This window comes from Bactrocera oleae, chromosome 5, assembly GCF_042242935.1.
Source record: "Bactrocera oleae isolate idBacOlea1 chromosome 5, idBacOlea1, whole genome shotgun sequence".
Taxonomy (NCBI): Eukaryota; Metazoa; Arthropoda; class Insecta; order Diptera; family Tephritidae; genus Bactrocera; species Bactrocera oleae.
Genome location: NC_091539.1, coordinates 20,068,837 through 20,088,522, shown reverse-complemented (window position 1 = coordinate 20,088,522; position 19,686 = coordinate 20,068,837). Strand labels below are relative to the sequence as shown.

Sequence of the window (19,686 nt, the reverse complement as noted above, 5' to 3'; positions counted from 1 at the left end):
ATAGATGACAATCAAATTTGGTTTTATTACTATATTTTACTTCTGGTCAGCGAAAATTATACTAAAATCGTTGGGGAAATAGAAATGGAAGGGCTGATTGCATTATTTTTGACATTGCCCAGGTATACTTGAGAACTTATTTTCAACCAATTTTATAAATTTAAACATATGTATGGAGTAAAGTCAGGCAGACGTTTGAAAATCGTGATTATCAGTTATATCGGGGATAAGGTAAGTTTTCGCCGATTTTATCTATTTTAGGCACAAAGAAAACACGCTTTTTAAATTTTATTAAAATAATTCACATTGACCGATATATGGTATAAAGTCAACTGGAAGTTGGAAAATCTTTATATTAGGTACATACGAGTATATTGGCTAAGGGAAGTATTGATCCGATTTAAACCATTTTTGACAAGGGTATATTATTGTCAAAAAACCATTTTTTCCTAATTTCAATGATGTATGTATCTCATGGATTGATCGATATATTCAGCAAAAAATCAGCCATAAGCTTTTGGGTCCACGTTTCCGGTATATGGGGGCTTGAATAGTTATGGTCTGATTTTGACAATTTTTAGACCTGAGATAGCAATACATTAAAGGAAATATTCGTGCAAATATTTATCCCGATATATTAACTAATGCTTGATTTGTACTGGGATACTCGAAAGTGAAAATAACAGATGGAATTTAAAGTTGCGTTATATGGGCAGTGGGGTGGTTACTATCCGATTTCGGTGAAGTAGGTTCAGAGATAGTGATTTCACCTAAATGTGGGCGGTGCCACGCCTATTGTCCAATTTGGAAAACTGTGCCCTTCATTATCGGGGAACACAATACACTCCTCTCCAAGAAGTTTTTGATCGGCTGTTTTCGCAGAAATCTCCGAACGAATTGTTTTATTTGCCATGAATGCAAATAGCGGAACTAATGTAAGATTCATCCGATAATTTAACATTGTGACAATAATAAACCGCTTTATACATATATAATAGATTATAAACAAATGATTATTTTACTATATATTTTGTTGTTTGAGCTTTTAACAAAAATTATGTACTTATATCTGCCGAAAAGTTTTGCCTTGTGCAAACATCTAACTAATTTGGAAAAATAAGTTGAAAATTATGTTAAGAATAGACACACATAATGAAGCCCATAAACAAATCCCCAACTATTTCCCGATATATTATTAATAATTTTCTTTTCTTTCTAACTGATGATGGGTAGGTCCAAAATAAAACATAGTTCGAAGAGTAGGTAGAAAATATAACCAAGGTAGAAAGAATCCGTATAATGACTCTTGTAACTAACGCTTTAATATTTCTACGAGAATAACTTGACCATTCCATGAAGTACAAAAGAATTTGCAGATGATAAATAGGGCTACTACAAATATCCAACAAAGAACGTGTAGCACAAAAAAATGCCACGAGTATCTAGGCAATCACAAAAACAAAGGTGTCGCAATGCTTTGACAGAGGAACGCTTTGACAGAGGAACGCTATTGCACAATTACGCAGTACAAATTTGGAGAAATCGTGGAACCAATTATAAGAGAAGAAGAAAGGAAACTAGATGCAGCATCGAGGAGAAGTCGTCGAGATGATCCAAAAAGAAGACATCGTAAGCATATTTTAAACCAGACAACAACTTGCGAACGACGCTAAAAATAGTTCAACGAAACAGATCGGATCCCGCTAATCGTCAGTTGAAAAGCGAAAGGCAAACCAGGAGGAATATAGAAGAACAATAACGATAACGTCAACGTCGAGTTGCTAATATCTTTGATATGTACGCATTGTTGATAAAGCAAGGTCCGAAATATGTGTTGGTTACCGCCTGAAGTGAAAAAATAAGAAAAATTACATTCTTCAACAAAATTGCCGCGTTTGGAAGATGCTATAAAAGTTTCTTTTGGAAAAGAGGATCATTTATTACATATCCTGCAGATGTGGCAACAGTAAAAGATCTGCTTAATGCCTATCAAGAAAATGTACAGCTTGGAATGAATGAGACTTGCTTACTGTTCATCAAGAGAATAGTAAGGATAGCAGAGGAATTGAAGGACAAAGTAGATTTCTTATGGGCATTACAAACGCCAATGATACTCAGGAATTGTCGTATCCAACGATTTACTGCAGAAAGAACAGGATATCCACGACATCTTATAGAAAAATTGCACGCTCTGAAAAACAACGCTATGATCGTCGCTCTGTGCGTGTGGACGTGCTCCTATACTTATAAGTTCTACGAGTTGAAATTAAAAATGCAATTTCCTTTTTTTTTGCGCAAAAATTCTATATACTTGAGGAATGAAAACTTTGTCAGCATCCTAATACAACAATTTGACGGCATCATATACTTAAAAACTTATATCCTCCCCTGCAGATTGGAATGCTTAGAAGAAGAAAGTTTTAGGCTTGATCCGATAGTTGGGATTGCAACATTTTTTATAGCATTGTTTGCTACTGAGACAAATAACACAAGCGAAGTTGAAAGTTTCATTGACCGGCACAATACAATTAATGGGGATGATTTGGGCTTGCAAGATTTCATTCCGTATCAAATGCACAGACATGGTCGTGCATGCTTAAGATATCTGCATAGAAAACAAGTGTGCCGATTCAACATGTCATACATCCCTTGATGCCCCGGTCAGAAATACTTTTAACCTTAAAGAATAAGGAAAGTATTGAGAGAGACAAACATCAGTTCCAAAAAATACAGAAACTATTTATTAGAAGAAGAAACAACACATTTCAACCAAACAAAGCTTAGAACTTTGGAATATATTAATTAAGTACATATTGTGGCGAACACGAATACCAGAACAAGTCAGAATCGGCGATAAACTACTAGAACCAACTAGACAGCGAATTCGTAGTTGCCAGAATGTTCTAAAGGCGAAGTTTTGTTAAAAATCTACTATATAAGGGCTGCCGGACTGTGCAGTAGGCCCTGTTCTAGTTAGAGTGTTGTCGTGTTGAGAGCAATTGTGACATAAGCAAGAAGTTGGAAACTCCAATAATAAGTAATACAGCGTTAAGTTGTTCGAATTAGAAATAAAGATAAGTGAATAGCCATTGAATTGGGACTTTTAACAATCCAGCGATTGAACTCAAGAGTGAGTTATAGGTAGACGATTTATCAAGAAATCCGTTACAATTGGTGTCAGAAGTGGGATTGTCAAATAAATTCCCAAAGAGATAATTATTTGAAAATGGCCAAGTTTAACGATCTGAAGATTCAACAACTGAAAAAGGAGCTGGAGCAACGTGGTTTGTTGACAAATGGATTAAAAATTGAATTACAATCACGGTTGCGAGAGGCCATTGATGCGGAAATCATTAACGTTGAAGAATATGTATTTTATTTGGAATTAGAGTCAAACGCTATGGACATAAACATGATTTTGGCTACTATGTCCCAGATGTCAACACAAATATGGACCAGGTATTAAAATGATTACACTGGAAGACCTGTTTGGTATACCTCTACGATATCATCGTGTTGAGTAAAAGCTTCGTTGAACGCCTTAGCAATTTGGAAGAGGTTTTCCAACGGATAGCTAGCGACGTATAGAGCTGAGTCCAAAAAGGTTTTCCCTTTTCAATAAGGAAGTAAGCTATTTAGAACACAAAGTGACAACGGAGAGCATTTGCACAGCTAATGAAAAGATAGAAGCAGTAAAAGATAAATATACATGAATTGCGGAGTTTCCGTGGACTGTGTACTTATTATCGACGATTCGTTCCAAATTATTAAAAATTTATTTTGGATACGGATGCTAGTGGGTTTGCAGTAGGAGGCGTTCTATCAAAAGTCATTGATGGACATGAGAAAGTGGTTACAGCCAGACAATAAGCAAGCCAGAGAGGAATGATTGTGTTACTTGGAGGGAATTACTGGCGTTGGTGAAGTGTATCAAACATTTTCAGAAATAACTGTAAGGCCAACGATTTCGGGTGAGGACAGCAGCATTAAATGGCTTCTACCATTCAGGAACCCAGAAACACAGTTGGCATGGTGGATTGAGAGACTCCAAAGTAGTAGTCATGGAAATGCTGATGCAATATCCCGCCGTCCGTGTAATTTGGAATGCAGTCATTGCTCGAAAGCTGAGGCCAAAGAAGAGATTATAGTGGAGGACACATGGGTATCACTAAAACCTTGGAAAATTTAAAACAAAGATTTAATTGGGTTGGTTATCGTCAATCAGTTACGAAGTGGATCGCGTGCATTGCTGCTAAAGGGCAGAGGTCCAGGAATCATGGTCAGATGAAGCAGTACAATTCAGCTGCGAATTGCCATGGTCCATTTCCTTTCAGTAACTTAAGAAACAAATATGTTTTGGTAGTCAGAGACTATTTTAGCAAATGTAAGAGAAAAAAGAGTAGCGGATGTATTCATCAACAATTGGGTATGGTGTTTCAATAGAATTACATTCTGACCAAGGGAGAAATTTTAAATCATCATCAATTCAGGAGATGTGCCAGAAACTGGGTATCCAGAAAACCCGTACAGCTGCACCACATCCGCAAAGTTAATTTTTAAAATCATTTGGGATTCAAACAAACATGTACATATGTATATTTAGACTGCATATAGGATATCTAGTTCGTTAAACTAATATTAATTATGTATATTTTTCTGTTATATGGAAAACCGAAAAATACTCAAGAAATACTTTAAAAAATCTCAAAACTTATTTCTTTCCTAAGTGGCACCAATATCAACTGTTATAAAAAATTTGAACTTTGACAGCGCACTCTAGATAAAGAGATGCCCAACTCGTCTCTCACTTTAAATGAGAGCGCAATTGCTAAACGTCAAAACCTCTTGAACTCAAGCAACTGTCAAAGTTTAGGAGGTCTGACGTTTAGCAATTGGAAAAAGAAGGACGGCCAGATTGAAATCCCATAATATTATAATTGGAATGGAAACATTTTTAATTTTTACTCTCCATTTGTAACGGCCGTTATAACGAAGAATAACGAAAGAAAAACAGCACGCAGCTTGTGAAATTGTAAGTATATCTTAATTTTTATTAGATAAATTTGCATTTATTTAATAATTTATAGCGTTATTTTACAGCCGAAATGCCAAAAGCAAAGTTAAATTGGAGAAAGTGTGTTGCTGGCTGCAGCGAGGAGGGACGAACTTTAAATTTTCCATGTGAGGGAATGGATCTCGAGCGGTGAGTATTTAAAAAAGTTTAAATAATGGTAAAAGTTTTGAAAATGTCTTTCGATAGCTTTTGATATATTGGAATTTAGATAATTAATTTTTTGAAGTAACGACTGTGCGCATAATATTATATGTAATATTTTGGATGTAAAATTGTAGTTCTGCGTATATTTAAGTGCGAAAGTTATAAAAAAGTTTTCAATAATTGTAACAAGTGTTAAAATATCAGTTTCGATAATTTACGATTTATCTAAATTTCATTCTTAAATTATTTTGAAGCAACGACTTATCGTTGAATATTTATGATAATTATAGAATAGCTAACTAAATTAAATATCGATACGGCTTTATTAAAATAAAAGTTTACGTGTTTTGCAACTTTTTGCACTCATATAATTATATATATTTTATATAATATTATTTTATAACTTAAGTATTTATATTATGTTTTTTCTTTTAATAGGCGTAAATGTTGGCTCAGACGTTTAGGTGTTTCTGAAAGATTTAAAGAAGAAACACCTAAACACATTTTTGCTTTTGAACGGCATTCTTCAGAAAAAATGCGACATGTAAAAAAATTGCGCCCGAGGGCCGTTCCCGATATGCAAACGGTGCATCGAGGCAGCTCCTTACGCTTTTAGAAAAGGAAAATTGCGAAATAATTTTAGAGCCCCTTCCACTTCTTGAGGAGAAACTATTAAATAGTAGTGATAAAGACGCGCAAACAGGTAAGGGTCTGACAGCAGGAACAGATAGAAAGAAGAAATTTAGGGAAGAGAATAGGATTCTAAAAGTAAAATTAGATGAAAAAGAACAGGAGAATAGAAGTTAAAAGGCTCAGTTGGTCCAAATGGCCATTGATTTAAAAAGATGTAGAGAAATGTTAAGAAGTGGTTCATTTAGGGAAGAGTCAGATCCTCTTGAGATAGTTTGCAGCAAAATTCATCCTCAGTTAAGTGCTTGTATTAGGTGTAGTTTTATAAATAGTAATCGCCCTAACCACGGTCGGCGATAAGACAATTTTCCTAAAACTATAACTTTGGGTGTATTTTTTTTGTCGCGAGTTGCTTATCGTCACTTAAAGCACCAATTAGATTTTCCCACCGAAATTACTTTGGAAAATGTTGTTACCGATTGGCCTCGTTTTCCAGGATTGGCGATGAAAATCGCACTTCGAGATTAGCCTCAACTGCAATGACCATAATGGTGCAAGGTATAGGTGGAGAGCCTTGGTCCCACCCATAAGCTTATTTTTTCGTTAAAGGAGCCTGCAAAGGGGATGTCCTCAAGAAATATATTCTTGAAGTCATTACTCAACTCCAAAATATAGGACTAATTCCTTGCCATTTTGCATGCGACCAGGGCACCAATTTTCAAAAGTTGTGGAAATTCATTGGCAAAAAGTCAGCGCAGTCAGTACGAGTATAATTGATTGAAAAGTTTTCTAATTTATGTGAAAATTTTATAAAATGTTTTTCTTTACCAATCAGCTGTAAATTAATGGTATGCAACATGGGTTGCAAAGAAACCTCCAAAATATGTTCACAGTTCATGGTAAATATTTGCAATTGCATAATTTTACAAACTCAGATGCACAATACTCTGAATTGCTATATTGTAAACTTATTTTCGAATCAATAGCTACCACGATAGTAATCAAACTAAATGAACTTAAAACAAGTAAGAAAGGGCAAAGTTCGGGTGTAACCGAACATTCCATACTCTTGCAACTTCCAAGAATCAAAGCCGAGGAAGTACCTTTAAGTGTTGGCAAAATATTATATTATATTAAGAAATGTGAAAAGGTGCATAGATGACAATCAAATTTGGTTTTATTACTATATTTTACTTCTGGTCAGCGAAAATTATACTAAAATCGTTGGGGAAATAGAAATGGAAGGGCTGATTGCATTATTTTTGACATTGCCCAGGTATACTTGAGAACTTATTTTCAACCAATTTTATAAATTTAAACATATGTATGGAGTAAAGTCAGGCAGACGTTTGAAAATCGTGATTATCAGTTATATCGGGGATAAGGTAAGTTTTCGCCGATTTTATCTATTTTAGGCACAAAGAAAACACGCTTTTTAAATTTTATTAAAATAATTCACATTGACCGATATATGGTATAAAGTCAACTGGAAGTTGGAAAATCTTTATATTAGGTACATACGAGTATATTGGCTAAGGGAAGTATTGATCCGATTTAAACCATTTTTGACAAGGGTATATTATTGTCAAAAAACCATTTTTTCCTAATTTCAATGATGTATGTATCTCATGGATTGATCGATATATTCAGCAAAAAATCAGCCATAAGCTTTTGGGTCCACGTTTCCGGTATATGGGGGCTTGAATAGTTATGGTCTGATTTTGACAATTTTTAGACCTGAGATAGCAATACATTAAAGGAAATATTCGTGCAAATATTTATCCCGATATATTAAATAATGCTTGATTTGTACTGGGATACTCGAAAGTGAAAATAACAGATGGAATTTAAAGTTGCGTTATATGGGCAGTGGGGTGGTTACTATCCGATTTCGGTGAAGTAGGTTCAGAGATAGTGATTTCACCTAAATGTGGGCGGTGCCACGCCTATTGTCCAATTTGGAAAACTGTGCCCTTCATTATCGGGGAACACAATACACTCCTCTCCAAGAAGTTTTTGATCGGCTGTTTTCGCAGAAATCTCCGAACGAATTGTTTTATTTGCCATGAATGCAAATAGCGGAACTAATGTAAGATTCATCCGATAATTTAACATTGTGACAATAATAAACCGCTTTATACATATATAATAGATTATAAACAAATGATTATTTTACTATATATTTTGTTGTTTGAGCTTTTAACAAAAATTATGTACTTATATCTGCCGAAAAGTTTTGCCTTGTGCAAACATCTAACTAATTTGGAAAAATAAGTTGAAAATTATGTTAAGAATAGACACACATAATGAAGCCCATAAACAAATCCCCAACTATTTCCCGATATATTATTAATAATTTTCTTTTCTTTCTAACTGATGATGGGTAGGTCCAAAATAAAACATAGTTCGAAGAGTAGGTAGAAAATATAACCAAGGTAGAAAGAATCCGTATAATGACTCTTGTAACTAACGCTTTAATATTTCTACGAGAATAACTTGACCATTCCATGAAGTACAAAAGAATTTGCAGATGATAAATAGGGCTACTACAAATATCCAACAAAGAACGTGTAGCACAAAAAAATGCCACGAGTATCTAGGCAATCACAAAAACAAAGGTGTCGCAATGCTTTGACAGAGGAACGCTGTCTATATTGCACAATTACGCAGTACAAATTTGGAGTACCGCGATGAAGAAAGAGCTCACGACAGTTATGTACGTTTTACTAGATGACAGAACCTCCTTCACATAGCTGCAGAGCAGGACCACAACAGCGTGAAACTTTGAAACAGGCGAACTAATACAGATTCGACAGCAGCAGAGCAGGAGCCCCAAACAATAGGTCATTAAATCAGGCGCTTGAATCCTCTTTATACAGCTGCAGTGCAGGACCCCAAAATCGTGGAACCAATTATAAGAGAAGAAGAAAGGAAACTAGATGCAGCATCGAGGAGAAGTCGTCGAGATGATCCAAAAAGAAGACATCGTAAGCATATTTTAAACCAGACAACAACTTGCGAACGACGCTAAAAATAGTTCAACGAAACAGATCGGATCCCGCTAATCGTCAGTTGAAAAGCGAAAGGCAAACCAGGAGGAATATAGAAGAACAATAACGATAACGTCAACGTCGAGTTGCTAATATCTTTGATATGTACGCATTGTTGATAAAGCAAGGTCCGAAATATGTGTTGGTTACCGCCTGAAGTGAAAAAATAAGAAAAATTACATTCTTCAACAAAATTGCCGCGTTTGGAAGATGCTATAAAAGTTTCTTTTGGAAAAGAGGATCATTTATTACATATCCTGCAGATGTGGCAACAGTAAAAGATCTGCTTAATGCCTATCAAGAAAATGTACAGCTTGGAATGAATGAGACTTGCTTACTGTTCATCAAGAGAATAGTAAGGATAGCAGAGGAATTGAAGGACAAAGTAGATTTCTTATGGGCATTACAAACGCCAATGATACTCAGGAATTGTCGTATCCAACGATTTACTGCAGAAAGAACAGGATATCCACGACATCTTATAGAAAAATTGCACGCTCTGAAAAACAACGCTATGATCGTCGCTCTGTGCGTGTGGACGTGCTCCTATACTTATAAGTTCTACGAGTTGAAATTAAAAATGCAATTTCCTTTTTTTTTGCGCAAAAATTCTATATACTTGAGGAATGAAAACTTTGTCAGCATCCTAATACAACAATTTGACGGCATCATATACTTAAAAACTTATATCCTCCCCTGCAGATTGGAATGCTTAGAAGAAGAAAGTTTTAGGCTTGATCCGATAGTTGGGATTGCAACATTTTTTATAGCATTGTTTGCTACTGAGACAAATAACACAAGCGAAGTTGAAAGTTTCATTGACCGGCACAATACAATTAATGGGGATGATTTGGGCTTGCAAGATTTCATTCCGTATCAAATGCACAGACATGGTCGTGCATGCTTAAGATATCTGCATAGAAAACAAGTGTGCCGATTCAACATGTCATACATCCCTTGATGCCCCGGTCAGAAATACTTTTAACCTTAAAGAATAAGGAAAGTATTGAGAGAGACAAACATCAGTTCCAAAAAATACAGAAACTATTTATTAGAAGAAGAAACAACACATTTCAACCAAACAAAGCTTAGAACTTTGGAATATATTAATTAAGTACATATTGTGGCGAACACGAATACCAGAACAAGTCAGAATCGGCGATAAACTACTAGAACCAACTAGACAGCGAATTCGTAGTTGCCAGAATGTTCTAAAGGCGAAGTTTTGTTAAAAATCTACTATATAAGGGCTGCCGGACTGTGCAGTAGGCCCTGTTCTAGTTAGAGTGTTGTCGTGTTGAGAGCAATTGTGACATAAGCAAGAAGTTGGAAACTCCAATAATAAGTAATACAGCGTTAAGTTGTTCGAATTAGAAATAAAGATAAGTGAATAGCCATTGAATTGGGACTTTTAACAATCCAGCGATTGAACTCAAGAGTGAGTTATAGGTAGACGATTTATCAAGAAATCCGTTACAATTGGTGTCAGAAGTGGGATTGTCAAATAAATTCCCAAAGAGATAATTATTTGAAAATGGCCAAGTTTAACGATCTGAAGATTCAACAACTGAAAAAGGAGCTGGAGCAACGTGGTTTGTTGACAAATGGATTAAAAATTGAATTACAATCACGGTTGCGAGAGGCCATTGATGCGGAAATCATTAACGTTGAAGAATATGTATTTTATTTGGAATTAGAGTCAAACGCTATGGACATAAACATGATTTTGGCTACTATGTCCCAGATGTCAACACAAATATGGACCAGGTATTAAAATGATTACACTGGAAGACCTGTTTGGTATACCTCTACGATATCATCGTGTTGAGTAAAAGCTTCGTTGAACGCCTTAGCAATTTGGAAGAGGTTTTCCAACGGATAGCTAGCGACGTATAGAGCTGAGTCCAAAAAGGTTTTCCCTTTTCAATAAGGAAGTAAGCTATTTAGAACACAAAGTGACAACGGAGAGCATTTGCACAGCTAATGAAAAGATAGAAGCAGTAAAAGATAAATATACATGAATTGCGGAGTTTCCGTGGACTGTGTACTTATTATCGACGATTCGTTCCAAATTATTAAAAATTTATTTTGGATACGGATGCTAGTGGGTTTGCAGTAGGAGGCGTTCTATCAAAAGTCATTGATGGACATGAGAAAGTGGTTACAGCCAGACAATAAGCAAGCCAGAGAGGAATGATTGTGTTACTTGGAGGGAATTACTGGCGTTGGTGAAGTGTATCAAACATTTTCAGAAATAACTGTAAGGCCAACGATTTCGGGTGAGGACAGCAGCATTAAATGGCTTCTACCATTCAGGAACCCAGAAACACAGTTGGCATGGTGGATTGAGAGACTCCAAAGTAGTAGTCATGGAAATGCTGATGCAATATCCCGCCGTCCGTGTAATTTGGAATGCAGTCATTGCTCGAAAGCTGAGGCCAAAGAAGAGATTATAGTGGAGGACACATGGGTATCACTAAAACCTTGGAAAATTTAAAACAAAGATTTAATTGGGTTGGTTATCGTCAATCAGTTACGAAGTGGATCGCGTGCATTGCTGCTAAAGGGCAGAGGTCCAGGAATCATGGTCAGATGAAGCAGTACAATTCAGCTGCGAATTGCCATGGTCCATTTCCTTTCAGTAACTTAAGAAACAAATATGTTTTGGTAGTCAGAGACTATTTTAGCAAATGTAAGAGAAAAAAGAGTAGCGGATGTATTCATCAACAATTGGGTATGGTGTTTCAATAGAATTACATTCTGACCAAGGGAGAAATTTTAAATCATCATCAATTCAGGAGATGTGCCAGAAACTGGGTATCCAGAAAACCCGTACAGCTGCACCACATCCGCAAAGTTAATTTTTAAAATCATTTGGGATTCAAACAAACATGTACATATGTATATTTAGACTGCATATAGGATATCTAGTTCGTTAAACTAATATTAATTATGTATATTTTTCTGTTATATGGAAAACCGAAAAATACTCAAGAAATACTTTAAAAAATCTCAAAACTTATTTCTTTCCTAAGTGGCACCAATATCAACTGTTATAAAAAATTTGAACTTTGACAGCGCACTCTAGATAAAGAGATGCCCAACTCGTCTCTCACTTTAAATGAGAGCGCAATTGCTAAACGTCAAAACCTCTTGAACTCAAGCAACTGTCAAAGTTTAGGAGGTCTGACGTTTAGCAATTGGAAAAAGAAGGACGGCCAGATTGAAATCCCATAATATTATAATTGGAATGGAAACATTTTTAATTTTTACTCTCCATTTGTAACGGCCGTTATAACGAAGAATAACGAAAGAAAAACAGCACGCAGCTTGTGAAATTGTAAGTATATCTTAATTTTTATTAGGTAAATTTGCATTTATTTAATAATTTATAGCGTTATTTTACAGCCGAAATGCCAAAAGCAAAGTTAAATTGGAGAAAGTGTGTTGCTGGCTGCAGCGAGGAGGGACAAACTTTAAATTTTCCATGTGAGGGAATGGATCTCGAGCGGTGAGTATTTAAAAAAGTTTAAATAATGGTAAAAGTTTTGAAAATGTCTTTCGATAGCTTTCGATATATTGGAATTTAGATAATTAATTTTTTGAAGTAACGACTGTGCGCATAACATTATATGTAATATTTTGGATGTAAAATTGTAGTTCTGCGTATATTTAAGTGCGAAAGTGATAAAAAAGTTTTCAATAATTGTAACAAGTGTTAAAATATCAGTTTCGATAATTTACGATTTATCTAAATTTCATTCTTAAATTATTTTGAAGCAACGACTTATCGTTGAATATTTATGATAATTATAGAATAGCTAACTAAATTAAATATCGATACGGCTTTATTAAAATAAAAGTTTACGTGTTTTGCAACTTTTTGCACTCATATAATTATATATATTTTATATAATATTATTTTATAACTTAAGTATTTATATTATGTTTTTTCTTTTAATAGGCGTAAATGTTGGCTCAGACGTTTAGGTGTTTCTGAAAGATTTAAAGAAGAAACACCTAAACACATTTTTGCTTTTGAACGGCATTCTTCAGAAAAAATGCGACATGTAAAAAAATTGCGCCCGAGGGCCGTTCCCGATATGCAAACGGTGCATCGAGGTAGCTCCTTACGCTTTTAGAAAAGGAAAATTGCGAAATAATTTTAGAGCCCCTTCCACTTCTTGAGGAGAAACTATTAAATAGTAGTGATAAAGACGCGCAAACAGGTAAGGGTCTGACAGCAGGAACAGATAGAAAGAAGAAATTGAGGGAAGAGAATAGGATTCTAAAAGTAAAATTAGATGAAAAAGAACAGGAGAATAGAAGTTAAAAGGCTCAGTTGGTAAAAATGGCCATTGATTTAAAAAGATGTAGAGAAATGTTAAGAAGTGGTTCATTTAGGGAAGAGTCAGATCCTCTTGAGATAGTTTGCAGCAAAATTCATCCTCAGTTAAGTGCTTGTATTAGGTGTAGTTTTATAAATAGTAATCGCCCTAACCACGGTCGGCGATATGACAATTTTTCTAAAACTATAACTTTGGGTGTATTTTTTTTGTCGCGAGTTGCTTATCGTCACTTAAAGCACCAATTAGATTTTCCCACCGAAATTACTTTGGAAAATGTTGTTACCGATTGGCCTCGTTTCCCAGGATTGGCGATGAAAATCGCACTTCGAGATTAGCCTCAACTGCAATGACCATAATGGTGCAAGGTATAGGTGGAGAGCCTTGGTCCCACCCATAAGCTTATTTTTTCGTTAAAGGAGCCTGCAAAGGGGATGTCCTCAAGAAATATATTCTTGAAGTCATTACTCAACTCCAAAATATAGGACTAATTCCTTGCCATTTTGCATGCGACCAGGGCACCAATTTTCAAAATTTCGCTAATTTCACGGCCTTTTTTTAATGTTAATGGCAAGGAAATATATATTTTTTTACGATAGCCCCCATATTATAAAAAGTAGTCGTAACTGTTTACAAAATTATGAAAAATACGGGTTTCTTTAAAAATTGTCGCGTAAGTTGGTCGGATATTATTCATTTTTATGAAATCGACTCTAAGTCGAGTTATCGGAGTACGCATAAATTTACCGATGCTCATATTTATCCAAATACCTTTCAAAAAATGAAGTTTAAATTTGCATCTCAGGTATTGAGTAATACGGTCGCTTCTGGTATGTTGTCCCTTTATACCTCGGGAGCCTTAAGCTTGAATAGTGGGAGATTTATTAATACCGCGGAACTCGTTTCTTTTTGTAATAAATTATTTGACATTTTGAATAGCAGTTTCGTTGAGGCTATTGTATCCACTAAAAAAGTGTTTGTAGGTTCCCCAGAACAGTTAGTTTTTAAATGAGAATTAAAAATTTGAAAAACTATTCGAGTCGTAGATGAGTTAGAAAACAACACAACCAATAATTTTAGTTTTTTAAAGGGATGGGTATTAAATATAAACAGTTTAAGACGGTTGTGGCAATTTTTACCTCACTCAGGATTTCCATACTTGAAGACGAGACGACTATGTCAGGACAGTATGGAACATTTTTTTGGGCAAATTAGAAGCAGAGGAATTACTAGAGTAACGCCTTACATGTTCTCTAGTTTATTTAGGAAATCGTGCGGTTTACGTTATGTAAATATAGTAACAAAAGGAGCTACCTTTAGAACCTGATGCTACAGTAATTTCGGAACATAGTAATAATATTCTACTTAATGTGTGCAAAGATTCACTTTTGTACGTCCTTTCTTGGCAGAAATTTCAAGGCTTACCACGGCCTGAACACTACCTCATTATATCAATTACTTTAGATAGTACTTTAGAAATTCACTTTTTAAAAGAAAATGCTTTTAGTTTCTTTTGCGACTATCTTTATTTAAAAATTTTCAAAATGCACTCATGCTCCCTTCCATTACCTTATTTAGGAGATGAAATTCCTTCGGACGAATTCATCTTCATTTATCAAAATCAAATAAACAAATGCAATTTATTGAAGCCACCTCAGGAGTTTGTTGCATTTGTAAAAGTTTTAGAAACAAAATTTTTATTCTTTTTAATGAAATAAAAGATGTTAGGCTCTTTTTGTGTTGTGAAAATTGTGACCCGAAAATAGTTATTCATATTAGTTCATTGGAATAAAAATTTATTTTGTAATTAAATTTTTAAATAAAACACTTTCTGTCCCTAATTTTAAAAATAAAATTATGTGCGTTTCACACCTATAGGTTTTTATCTTTATTTTTTAGTGATTACAATAAGTGAACTTACCATACAATATTATATCATACAAAATTTTTTAAACAGATAGGCTAGAACAAAGAGGCTCTAAAATTATAATGTGATCTTTTTTAAGTAAAATTAGAAGTCGGGGTTTAAATGTAGGCATTTGTATATATGTATATTTGTAAATATTATATTTATTCTGTGATATGAAGTTAATTTTTTTGTCATCTTATCTTGTTATCTTTTGTTTTTTTAAACAAATAAGTTTATAATGGATGATATAGGCCTACTGAGGAACCGAGCACCCTAAAATAACTTCGGTAACGCGCCATTTTGCATACCTCCTGGGTAGTGTGGAAACAGCAAATTGGGTATTTTAATTTACATGCCCAAAAATTATTATTTTTTCCGATCTGGCTACAATGGAAAATGTTGTAAAAAACGCTAATTTTGAGGCACTCTCACACTGGTAACAGTTGGGCATCCTATTATCTATGATTTTATCCAGAGATAAAGAGATGACCAACTCGTCTCTCACTGGAAATGCGAGCACAATTGATAAACGTCAAAACCTACCTGTCAAAGTTCAGTAGGTCTTCCATTTGGCAAAAGGAAAAAGACGGACGGCCAGATTAAAATCCTACAGAAATATGTAAACAGAGAGATTTGTGCTGCTGTTGAAGATAACTAACAAAAATTGGAAAACAATGAAAATGAAAGAAAACGCGAAATTTAAATGTATGTGATGATATCTTTTGTGATGTCATGTTAAGTGGTATTCATTTTCAATTGAAAATTTTTATAAACATTTATTAATTGAGAGCTAATACATTTATTCTTTTGATTACGTATTGAAAGTTCAAAAATCAATTGTTTAATATATTACAAAATCACAAAAAAAGAGTATAAAAAGTTTCTGGATATGTTTAACGGATCCATGTATAATAATATTTAATCTTAATAAATGATGGGTGTTTTAATTTAAATTCCCAAAAATTATTATTTTGTCCGATCTGGCTACATTGGAAAATGTTATAAAAAACGCTAATTTTGAGGCGCTCTCACACTGGAAAGAGTTGGGCATCCCATTATCCCTGATTTTATCCATGAGTGTTGGCGTGTAAAGAGCAATTGAGACATAAGCAAGAAGTTGTAACCTTGGATAATAAGTGATAAAGCGTTAGGTTGTTGGAATTATAAATAAAGATAAGTGTATAGACATTAAATTGGGACTTTTATTTAACAATCCAGTGATCGAACTCAAGAGTGAATTATAGGTAGACGATTTATCGAGAAATCCGTTACAATATGTACATACGTACGTTAATGTATGGTAAATATTTTAATAATTGCATATGTAAATATCATTGCTTATATTATATTTAGTTATTGTATTATTCATTTCGATAATGATTTTTTCATGATAACAATGCTCACACAAGGCATTGCCAACCTCCATGGCAATGTATTTGACAGATGGTTAGCAATAGACATTGTCTGTGGCAATGCGGCGTTAACTAACCAATACTCCTTTCGGTTAAGTTAACCAGAACTTATCTGGCAGATGGTTGCTAACCAGACATTGAGAAAACGGCCCTGTTCAAAAATGAACATGCGCATTAGGACCAAAAGGGCCCCACTTAGACGGTGTGTTGCAATAAATTTAGTTTTATTATTCTACATAGTAGGAATATAATATAAGAATAAATACAGTCCACTAATCATAAATATGTGTGTTCATATATATTTAATGTACATACATACATAAACAAACACATAAATATATATGCATTCATATGATAATTTGTAACCTAAGATATACATTTAGACAATTGATTACAAGTGCACATGTGCACTTGAAAACACTTCCATATCATGCAGCATAAACAATGTGCTACATACATATGGACACACACACACATGTATTGAGTTGTGTATTTAAAAACAACCCCATGTGGTGTGCATGCAATATACACATATATATACATATATAATAATTAGATAGTAAGATTTGTAAATAGTATATAAGAGATTAATTTAATAAAATAAAGTTAGAATGAAATATTTCTCAGCTTAATGAAGGTCTTTTCCGTCCCCCACCAGCTCGTAAGACAATTCGAAAATTTATTGAGTTTAAATATTTGGTCTTACAAACCAATTATACAGCCCTAAGAATATAAACAAAATCAAATAGAGGAACATCGGAATTATTAACATGGAGTAATTTAATGCTAGAAATTTATTTATAAAAAGAAAACTCAAGCACAACAGAAACAAAGTTTTAAAGGAATTTTAAATATCGGCTCAAGAAATGGCTTATAATATTTTGGGACTACATTTAGAGAGGTATGGAGAAATACAGTATGCAAAATCCATATTCGTACACCTATTATATTATTAAACTTATATGCAATTTCAAGTATTAACGTATATATTTTCCAACTTATTAAAGAAACTTATTTTTCCAAAAATATATCATATTCGTACACCACATCTTTTATACCAATTTTGCAGATAAAAAAATTATAATCAAAATAAATTAGTAAACTTATATGTAATTTCAAGTATAAACGTATATATTTTCCAACTTAATAAAGAAACCTGTTTTTCCAAAAAAATAGCGTATTTTTAAGAATATTTAAAATATTTTATACAGCAAAATTCATATTCGTACACTATTTACAGTACACTATTACAGTACAGTACACTATTTACAGTACAACTATTATAATAAAATTATTATTTTTTTGGATATCCCCTTTGTTTTGAAACAACATATAAGCAGCGTGACATCGATTTCACCAATTTCTTTTGTGAGTTTTGATGTTATCTTTTCCCATTCTTTTCGTAAAGCTCGTTTTAGGTTCGGAATGTTTCTAATAGTATAATTGTTTGGTGAAGTTTTCAAAACAGACCATAACTTCTCAATTAGGCTCTGAGGAGGCATTTTCAAGTATTTTGGGCAGTTATATAATATCCAAAGTCTTGTATCTAATGCCGTATGTTTGGGGTCATTATCCTGCTGGAATATGAAACGATCCCCTAAACCCAATTTTTAGCACGTTGGTGTAGATTTCTTGTTAATATATCCATATACTTCTTAGCATTCATGATTCCATCAATAAAGTGCAAATTTTCTATTCCCGAAGCACTGACACATCCCCAAACCATCGCAGATAAAACACCGTGTTTAAACGTGGGCATAAGATTTTGTTTATACAAGCTGGTATTTGCCTCCCTCCATATTTTAACTCTTTCATCTGACATCTTCAAGTTGAATTTCGACTCATCACTGAAAATAACTCTTTCCCAAAAGTGATATTGATTTATAATCTTTTTATTGATTCTTCCGCTATTTTTATATATCTTAATAATCGATTGAATAGTGGAACTCCGTTTCACAGTTTTTCCGGTTTCTCGAAGAGATTTTCCATCTATATGTAAATTTATAACTAAATTTCTTATTTCATTTGTCAACTCCCTTGATTTGCGTCCCATTTTTTAAACTTTAAACTTCTTTTACACGAAAAGTAGCACATTTGATGAAATAGAGAAAACATTAGACACTTCTCATCGAAAATTGACGAATTTCAAAGTAACGGTACAATTCCAGCTTTGTTATTGGACGCTGTACGAATACGAATTTTGCTCATAAATTTCGTCATGGTTGCCATAAACTAACTGCCGTGTTTTAAATTTAAAAAAGTTTTATGCATTTAGAAAAGTGCTTCTATTGTTTAGTTTATTGATAAATTTTTAAGGAGAATCTTTCAATTAAATTAAGAGTGAGTTCTGTTAGTTTAGTAAAAGTAGTGGGGTACGAATATGGATTTTGCATACTGTATTTATAAATACATCCCAACCAAGCAACCGAGTAATGACGATAAAACACAGACGTGAATTGGATGCATGTTAATGGCTACAGTACAGTGGCTTGTGGTTCATATCATATAATTCATTTATGAATTCATTATATGTTAAAAATAACTGAATTACAAGTACGCTCTGCTCGATTTGAAGTAGATTCGACAGAACTAATCTTCTAGAATCTAAAAGTTAAATCTTTCAATTCGACGACGATGAAATTTTCGCAGATATACTCGTCGGCTAACATTTTTTAAACACCTCAATTCTTCATTAAGCCTCATGGATCAAGAAAGCTGAAACCTTTCCTTCATAGCATTACGTGAGCAGAATCAGCAACGAAGAAGTTAGAATTAATTTTTTGTAAAATTGCGGCAAATGTTAGACAGTGAAAGACATCTCAAATTTTGACTTTAAAGCTATTCATATTTAATAAAATTATTATTTTTACACGATTTCTTTTTGATATTGAAGATAAGTATATTAACACTCCAACATTACTAACGATAGTATAGATAACGAAATAAGGGTGTAAAAAAATTGGGAAACTTGATTTACTTTTTTGAAAGGCACAAAATAAATCAAAAATATGATTCTTATATCTTTTGTTTTATGCACTTTTGACTAAAGGAATCCGAAATAGTATTCTCTGAGGAGACAAAGTATAAAAAATAATTAATATACTTAACTATAAAGAATTTT

At 33.7% G+C, this 19,686-nt stretch overlaps 1 long non-coding RNA gene and 2 pseudogenes across 1 annotated transcript; all 3 read left to right on the top strand.

The window, feature by feature from the left end:
• Positions 1 to 5,228: 5,228 nt before the first annotated feature.
• Positions 5,229 to 6,497, top strand: LOC138857329 (uncharacterized; annotated as a pseudogene).
• Positions 6,498 to 9,148: 2,651 nt separating this feature from the next.
• LOC138857289 (uncharacterized) lies at positions 9,149 to 17,663 on the top strand. Its single transcript, XR_011396396.1, has 3 exons — positions 9,149 to 12,238; positions 12,307 to 12,409; positions 15,386 to 17,663. It is a non-coding gene; the product is annotated as an uncharacterized lncRNA (long non-coding RNA).
• LOC138857298 (uncharacterized) lies at positions 12,844 to 15,089 on the top strand (annotated as a pseudogene).
• Positions 17,664 to 19,686: the final 2,023 nt, after the last annotated feature.